Consider the following 8,076-nt stretch of genomic DNA (forward strand, 5'->3'; position numbering starts at 1 on the left):
CTCACAGGGGAGGAGCCAGGGAATGGAGACAGAGTGGAACAAGGAAGACAACGCCCCAGCCTTGGCCGCATCATCGAGGGGCGGTACATTCCCCTGTACCTGCTCAATCAGCCTGAAGTGCCACCAGCTGTGCGGCCAGGTGGGGCCCAGCTACAAACCCTACTTAACTCTGCCTCATTCAGGTCTGGCTCTCCTCTGTGTCAAGGCAGGTGCATCAGGCGGTAAGTGAGACATCCACTATTTCCCCACTAAAGACATTACTGGTGAAATGTTTTACTTATGTTGTGTTTCTCTTGTTTGATAGGCAATGACCTTTGACCTTTAGAGAAGTGTGCTGTGTGAAGGACTGAGAGCCCCAGATGGGAGATATTTATGTTTATTAATGGACACTTTAAGTTTGCTGATTCCATACCCTGCCCTTCCTAAAAACACTTGTACAATAAATGCCCTTTTTGGCTTGCTGCAAAACCAATCCTGTGTCTTGGTGAGAATCAGGTACCACATATGGTGGAGAATGCGGGCACTCTGATTCTTGTCAACCTCTGATGATGTCACACACAGAAGCACTGAGTGCTTTGTTAAAAAGCCAAGCTGAACTTCAAGGTGCGGTACAAGAATTAGTAAAAAAAATTGCTAAAGACGTGGCTAGTACACGGCCACCCGCTGCAGTCCTAACTAAGTTATCGGGTGAGGATGATGTGGAAGCCTACTTGGAGCTTTTCGAGCGCACTGCGGCCCGGGAGAAGTGGCCGGTAGCTGAATGGGGATCCATTCTGGCACCTTTCCTCACTGGAGAAGCCCAGCGGGTGTGTAGCGACCTGGCATTGGCGGATGCTCAAGACTTTAAGAAACTAAAGAAAGCCATTCTAGACAGCCAAGGGTGCAGTCTGCCTGCCAGGGCCCAGCAATATCACAACTGGACCTTCCAGCCCACACAACCCCCACGACAGCAGGTAGCTGCACTGCTCCGCCTAACACACCGCTGGCTAACGACCGAAGGGAACCCCCCCTCTGTAGATAGACTGGTGATAGACCGCTGTATCCGAGCCTTGCCGCCTGATGCCCGGAAGCATGCCGCACAAGTAAGCCCTTTAACTGTGGAGCAGTTGGTGGCGTTATTAGAGAACTACCAAGTGAGCATGGAAATGCTGAGAGCCACCCGTATGGAAACGGCCAGAGCCTCAGGCACAGGAATTGGAGCCGTGCTCGCCCAGCTCGTTTCAACTGTACGTTGAAGAAGATGCTAAAAAAAGTAGCCGACGAAGACGGGAAAGACTGGGATCACCTCATTCCATATGTCCTCTTTGCCATCAGAGAGGTTCCCCAGGCGTCCACTGGCTTCTCCCCCTTTGAGCTAGTCTACGGCCGACGTCCCCGAGGCGTGCTGGACATTGCGAAAGAGACCTGGGAGAACCAACCCTCGCCACACCGCAGTGTGATCGACCATGTCGCCCAACTACAAGCCCGGGCTCGCAAAATCTGGCCCATGGTAAGAGAACATATTGAAAAAGCCCAAAGAGAACAGGCGAAAACGTATAACAGAGGTGCCACACTCCGAGAGTTCCAAGTTGGGGAAAAAGTGCTGGTATTAGTTCCGTCCAGCGAGTGCAAGTTCTTGGCCAGATGGCAGGGGCCTTACGAGGTAATTGAGAGAATGGGCCCCGTCAACTACAAGGTAAACCAGCCAGGCCGGCGGAAAGGTCACCAAATTTACCATGTAAATATTCTGAAAAAATGGCATGCGGCAGAGCCGTTGCCATCTACTGCGTTTTTAACTGCACACTCTCCCCAGACCACTCCCCCGGTACCTATAGGAGAGGACCTCTCCCCGTCCCAAAAGCAGGAGGTGAAGGAACTTCTGGGACGGAACCAGGACCGCCTCTCGGAATTGCCAGGAAGGACCCAGGCGATCAAACATGACATTGAGACCAAACCCGGAAAGGTGATAAGACAAAGGCCCTACCGAATCCCAGAAGCCAGGCGGGCGGCTATAAAAGAAGAGGTAAAGAAAATGTTAGAACTTGGAGTAATAGAGGAATCCCATAGTCCATGGTCCAGCCCGATTGTTATTGTGCCAAAACCAGACGGGTCCCTGAGATTTTGTAATGACTTTCGTAAATTGAATGAGATATCACTGTGTGACGCTTATCCCATGCCCAGAGTAGACGAGCTGATAGAGCGGCTTGGCCCTGTTCGCTTCGTCAGCACCCTGGACCTGACCAAGGGCTACTGGCAGGTGCCATTGACAGAAAGGGCGAAACCTAAAACGGCCTTCTCCACACCAGAGGGGCTATTCCAATATACCGTCTTGCCTTTCGGGATCCACGGGGCCCCGGCAACATTCCAGAGGATGATGGACCGAGTTCTACGGCCCCACCAAGAATACGCAGCCGCCTACCTAGACGATATTGTGATTCACAGCACCAGCTGGTCTCTCCATCTCCAGCATCTCGACGCAGTCCTAGGAGCCCTTAGACGTGCCGGACTGACTGTCAACGCTAAGAAGTGCCGAGTGGGTCTGACTGAGACCGATTATCTTGGCTACACCATAGGAAGAGACTGCGTAAAACCCCAGGCCCGCAAAGTGGAGCGCATCAGGGAATGGCCCCGACCCTTGACGAAAAAGCAAGTAAAATCATTTATTGGCCTGGTATCATATTATCAAAAGTTTATTAAAAATTTCTCTACGATTGCAACACCATTGTATGAACTGACACGGAACAAATTGCCCCATCATGTCACCTGGACGGCTGAGGCCGAGACTGCCTTCAAGATGTTGAAGAATGCCCTATGTGAAGAACCGGTGTTGAAAGCCCCCGACTTCAGTCAGCCGTTCATCCTCCACACTGACGCCTCAGGCACAGGAATTGGAGCCGTGCTCGCCCAGCTCGTGGACGGAGAAGAGCACCCAGTGACATTTATTAGTAGGAAGCTCCAGAGCCATGAGCGAAATTATGCCACAGTAGAAAAGGAGTGCTTGGCAGTCAAGTGGGCCATACACCACCTCCGCTACTACCTATGGGGTAGGACCTTCACCTTGGTGACAGACCACGCCCCCTTGAAGTGGATGTCCACAAATAAGGACCGAAACGATCGCGTCACACGCTGGTTCCTGGAACTCCAAAATTACCACTTCACCGTGGAATATCGGCCTGGGAAGGCCATGCCACATGCAGACGCCATGTCCCGCCTATATGAAGAGGACAAAGAAGCTCCCGGACCGACCGGCGAGCTTAGGGGGGGGATATGTGGAGTCTCACTCAAGCACCGCCTGACAGGTAGGCACCTCACAGGGGAGGAGCCAGGGAATGGAGGCAGAGTGGAACAAGGAAGACAACGCCCCAGCCTTGGCCGCATCATCGAGGGGCGGTACATTCCCCTGTACCTGCTCAATCAGCCTGAAGTGCCACCAGCTGTGCGGCCAGGTGGGGCCCAGCTACAAACCCTACTTAACTCTGCCTCATTCAGGTCTGGCTCTCCTCTGTGTCAAGGCAGGTGCATCAGGCGGTAAGTGAGACATCCACTATTTCCCCACTAAAGACATTACTGGTGAAATGTTTTACTTATGTTGTGTTTCTCTTGTTTGATAGGCAATGACCTTTGACCTTTAGAGAAGTGTGCTGTGTGAAGGACTGAGAGCCCCAGATGGGAGATATTTATGTTTATTAATGGACACTTTAAGTTTGCTGATTCCATACCCCGCCCTTCCTAAAAACACTTGTACAATAAATGCCCTTTTCGGCTTGCTGCAAAACCAATCCTGTGTCTTGGTGAGAATCAGGTACCACAATATATATATATATATATATATATATATATATATATATATATATATATATATATATATAGCTAGAATTCACTGAAAGTCAAGTATTTATTATATATATATATGTATATACTCCTCCCCTCTTAACCACGCCCCCAACCCCAAACCCACGCCCCCTTCACCTCCCGAAATCGGACGTCTCAAGGTTGGCAAGTATGATAATGATTTCAGCATCGCTAGTGGACAAAATGGAATGGATTTTAGCGATATTACGAAGATGAAAGAAGGCCGTTTGTCAGGACTTGGACTATGGCTTGGTTTGTTCTCCCGAGGTGCAAGTGAATTGGACTGGTCATGGCGTGAAGGTAAATACATGATTTATTTAACACTATAACTACAAAGAAAGGATCAAACAAAAGGCGGAGGTACAAAACTAGACTATAAACACAAAACTTGCACATTGGCAGAAACTATGAACAATTAAACAAAACACGAACTGTGGCATGAATCGAAACAAAACTTACTTGACATGGCATGAAGTGCGCAGAGGTACATAGAGTGTGACAGGGGTAAGAATGCGGGGATATCGTCAGGACGAACAACAGAAAATGAAAAGCTTAAATAACAGACATGATTAACGAAAACAGGTGCGTGACTCAAAACGTGAAACAGGTGCGTGACGTGACAGGTGAAAACTAATGGTTGCTATGGTGACAAACAAGAGTGCACAATGAGTCCAAGCGTGGAACAGGTGAAACTAATGGGTAATCATGCAAACAAGACAAGGGAGTGAAAAGCCAGAAACTAAACAAAACATGACTAAGACAAAAACATGATTACACAGACATGACAGAAACCCCCCTTACAGACAGATCCCAGATGTCCAAGAAAAAACTTAACAAGAGTCATGGGAGGGCGGGAGGGGGACATGGGGGTGGGTCGCCAGCCCAAGTGGCCCCGAATCCATCGAGGCATAGTCATGTGGCGGCGGCGAGTGGAACGCCGCTGCAGCAGGCGAGGTGGGCGACCCGGGACGGGCCACATCCGTGGCCGAGTGGGAGGTGGGCGCACTTGGCGTGGCGGGCGACCAGGTAGCGGCCATATCCGTAGCCGACGAGGAGACAGGCGCGTCGTCAACTTGGCAGGCGTGGCAGCTAGGCGGGGCAAGTCAGGCGGCGAAGCTCGGCGTGGCGCGTCTTGGTCTTGGCCTAGGCGTGGGTCTTGGTGCGGGTCTTGGTCTTGGTCTTGGTGCGGGTCTTGGTCTTGGCATGGCGGGTCTTGGTCTTGGCATGGCGGGTCTTGGTCTTGGCATGGCGGGTCTTGGTCTACGTCTTGGCGTCGTGGAGCTGCGACTGGCGGCACTTGGCGTTGTGGAGCTGCGACTGGCGGCACTTGGCGTCGTGGATCTGCGACTGGCGGCACTTGGCGTCGTGGAGCTGCGACTGGCGGCACTTGGCGTCGTGGAGCTGCGACTGGCGGCACTTGACGTCGTGGAGCTGCGACTGGCGGCACTTGACGTCGTGGAGCTGCGACTGGCGGCACTTGGCGTCGTGGAGCTGCGACTGGCGGCACTTGGCGTCGTGGAGCTGCGACTGGCGGCACTTGGCGTCGTGGAGCTGCGACTGGCGGCACTTGGCGTCGTGGAGCTGGTACCGGAGCTTGGCATGGTAGGTCTTGGTCTTGGACTTGGCGTGGAGGGTCTTGGTCTTGGACTTGGCGTGGAGGGTCTTGGTCTTGGACTTGGCGTGGAGGGTCTTGGTCTTGGCGTGGAGGGTCTTGGTCTTGGACTTGGCGTGGAGGGTCTTGGTCTTGGACTTGGCGTGGAGGGTCTTGGTCTTGGCTTGGCGGCGTGGAACTGGTACCGGAGCTTGGCATGATGCGGCTAGGCGTGGTGCGGGTACTGGAGTCTGCCGTGGAACTTGGCGTGGTGGAGCTGGTGCTGGCCGTGGTGCTGCGACAGGTGCTAGCCGTGGTGCAGCGACAGGTGCTAGCCGTGGAGCTGCGACAGGTGCTAGCCGTGGAGCTAGCCTTGGAGCAGCTAGCCGTGGTTCTAGCCGTGGTGCTGCTACTGGTGCTAGCCTTGGTGCAGGTGGAGGTGGCCTAGCTGGGGGTTGCGGCTTGGCATGGTGAAAGACCGGTGGTGGTGGCCGTGCTGGAGGCTGTGGCTTGGCAGGTCGGAAGACTGGTGGTGGCGGCCGTGCTGGAGGCTGTGGCTTGGCATGGTGATGCCGAGCCACCCCACCAACACAGCTCCCGACCCCAGCCCCCCCCCCTCAAGGGGCGGATACCAGACGCGCTCCCTGCGGTCTGGAACTCTCTCTAGGGGTGGGCGGAGGGAGGTCTGGAGGGGGGCTGAAACTTCCCCTTTAAGTTGTCCACAATGGTTTTTTTTATCCCCCACCTGGGGTTGTGTGGGCGGCAAAAAAGAAAAAAATTGTGACGGGGGCGGGACTTGAGTCTTGGGGGGCGGGGCATGAGTCTTGGGGGGCGGGGCATGAAATTTGGGACGTGGCTTGGACTGATTAGACCTGATTTCTAAAAACATGTTTTGATAATGTTTTATCAAAGTCATGGCATTAGAGTCTTTTTTTGGAGGCGGGTGTTCAAAAGAAAAAGAGTTGAAAAAAAAATCCTGGGCTGTGATGTCATCCTGTGGGGAAGCCGGGCAGACTGCCGCTTGCTTCCGCCCGGAGGGGGCGGGGCTTGTGGGAGCGGCGCGTCCTGCTGGCTCGCGGAAGTTCTACCTGACGTCCCTCTCCTTTGGCGGTGCTTCCGTGGCTGGGATGACGCGCCAACGTCCCCGGGCCAAACGGAGCTGATCGGCACCAGTTTGCCGGTCGGACCCCACATGAGTTCCTTGCGCTCCGTGGGGAAATAGCGGAGCGTCTCAGCTTCCATGGCGCGCAGGACCTCCCACGTTCCTTCGTCCAATCTTGCGGGAGAACTTTTTTGCTGACGACATCTGTCAGGACTTGGACTATGGCTTGGTTTGTTCTCCCGAGGTGCAAGTGAATTGGACTGGTCATGGCGTGAAGGTAAATACATGATTTATTTAACACTATAACTACAAAGAAAGGATCAAACAAAAGGCGCACACAGGGGCGGAGGTACAAAACTAGACTATAAACACAAAACTTGCACATTGGCAGAAACTTACTTGACATGGCATGAAGTGCGCAGAGGTACATAGAGTGTGACTGTTACGTCTAGGACGCATGGTTGCGATTGTTGTGTTCCTTCCAAGGCAGATGACAAGCAGGAGCGGCGTGCAGGTAAGATTTAAGTTTATTTTAATAAATTATTTTAAGGCAGGATCAAAATTACAAAACAGAGGACGCTAGCAAGCGTGGAGCTAAACAAAAACCAAAATGTCACCAAGGGTGATAAACAAGGAATGCTAGCGTGCACAAACTTACTATGAGGAGAAAACCAGGGGAAACGTAAATGTTGCATAAAGCAAACATTGACCCAGCACTTACTGCTGGGTGACAGGAAACTATAAAGGGGAGTGATTAGCCAAAACACCTGGTGGAAACACTAATTGCCAAAACTAAGACAGGTGAGGAGAATCAGTGCCCATGGAAACCAGCAGTACAAGGAAAGAGTGTGCACCCAGGAAACAGACTAAAGCAGAAACATAACCAACATAAATCAAGCCATGATCCGGGTAACGGATCATGACAGTGACGGGTAAGAATGCGGGGATGTCGTCAGGACGAACAACAGAAAATGAAAAGCTTAAATAACAGACATGATTAACGAAAACAGGTGCGTGACTCAAAACGTGAAACAGGTGCGTGACGTGACAGGTGAAAACTAATGGTTGCTATGGTGACAAACAAGAGTGCACAATGAGTCCAAACGTGGAACATATGAAACTAATGGGTAATCATGCAAACAAGACAAGGGAGTGAAAAGCCAGAAACTAAACAAAACATGACTAGGACAAAAACATGATTACACAGACATGACACCGTTTTAGTAACACTCTTAATGTGTGACTCAAACGAGAGAGTTGGGTCGAAGATAATACCCAGATTATTTACCAAGTCGCCTTGTGTAATTGTTTGGTTGTCAAATGTTAAGGTGGTATTATTAAATAGATGTCGGTGTCTAGCAGGACCGATAATCAGCATTTCCGTTTTCTTGGCGTTGATTTGCAAAAAGTTAGCGTACATCCATTGTTTAATGTCATTAAGACACGTCTCCAGCTGGCTACAATCCGACGTATTGGTCAGCTTTAGGGGCATGTAGAGTTGGGTGTCATCAGCATAACAGTGAAAGCTAACACCGTATTTGCGTATGATGTC

The sequence above is a fragment of the Nerophis lumbriciformis genome, linkage group LG38 (assembly GCF_033978685.3).
Source record: "Nerophis lumbriciformis linkage group LG38, RoL_Nlum_v2.1, whole genome shotgun sequence".
Taxonomy (NCBI): Eukaryota; Metazoa; Chordata; class Actinopteri; order Syngnathiformes; family Syngnathidae; genus Nerophis; species Nerophis lumbriciformis.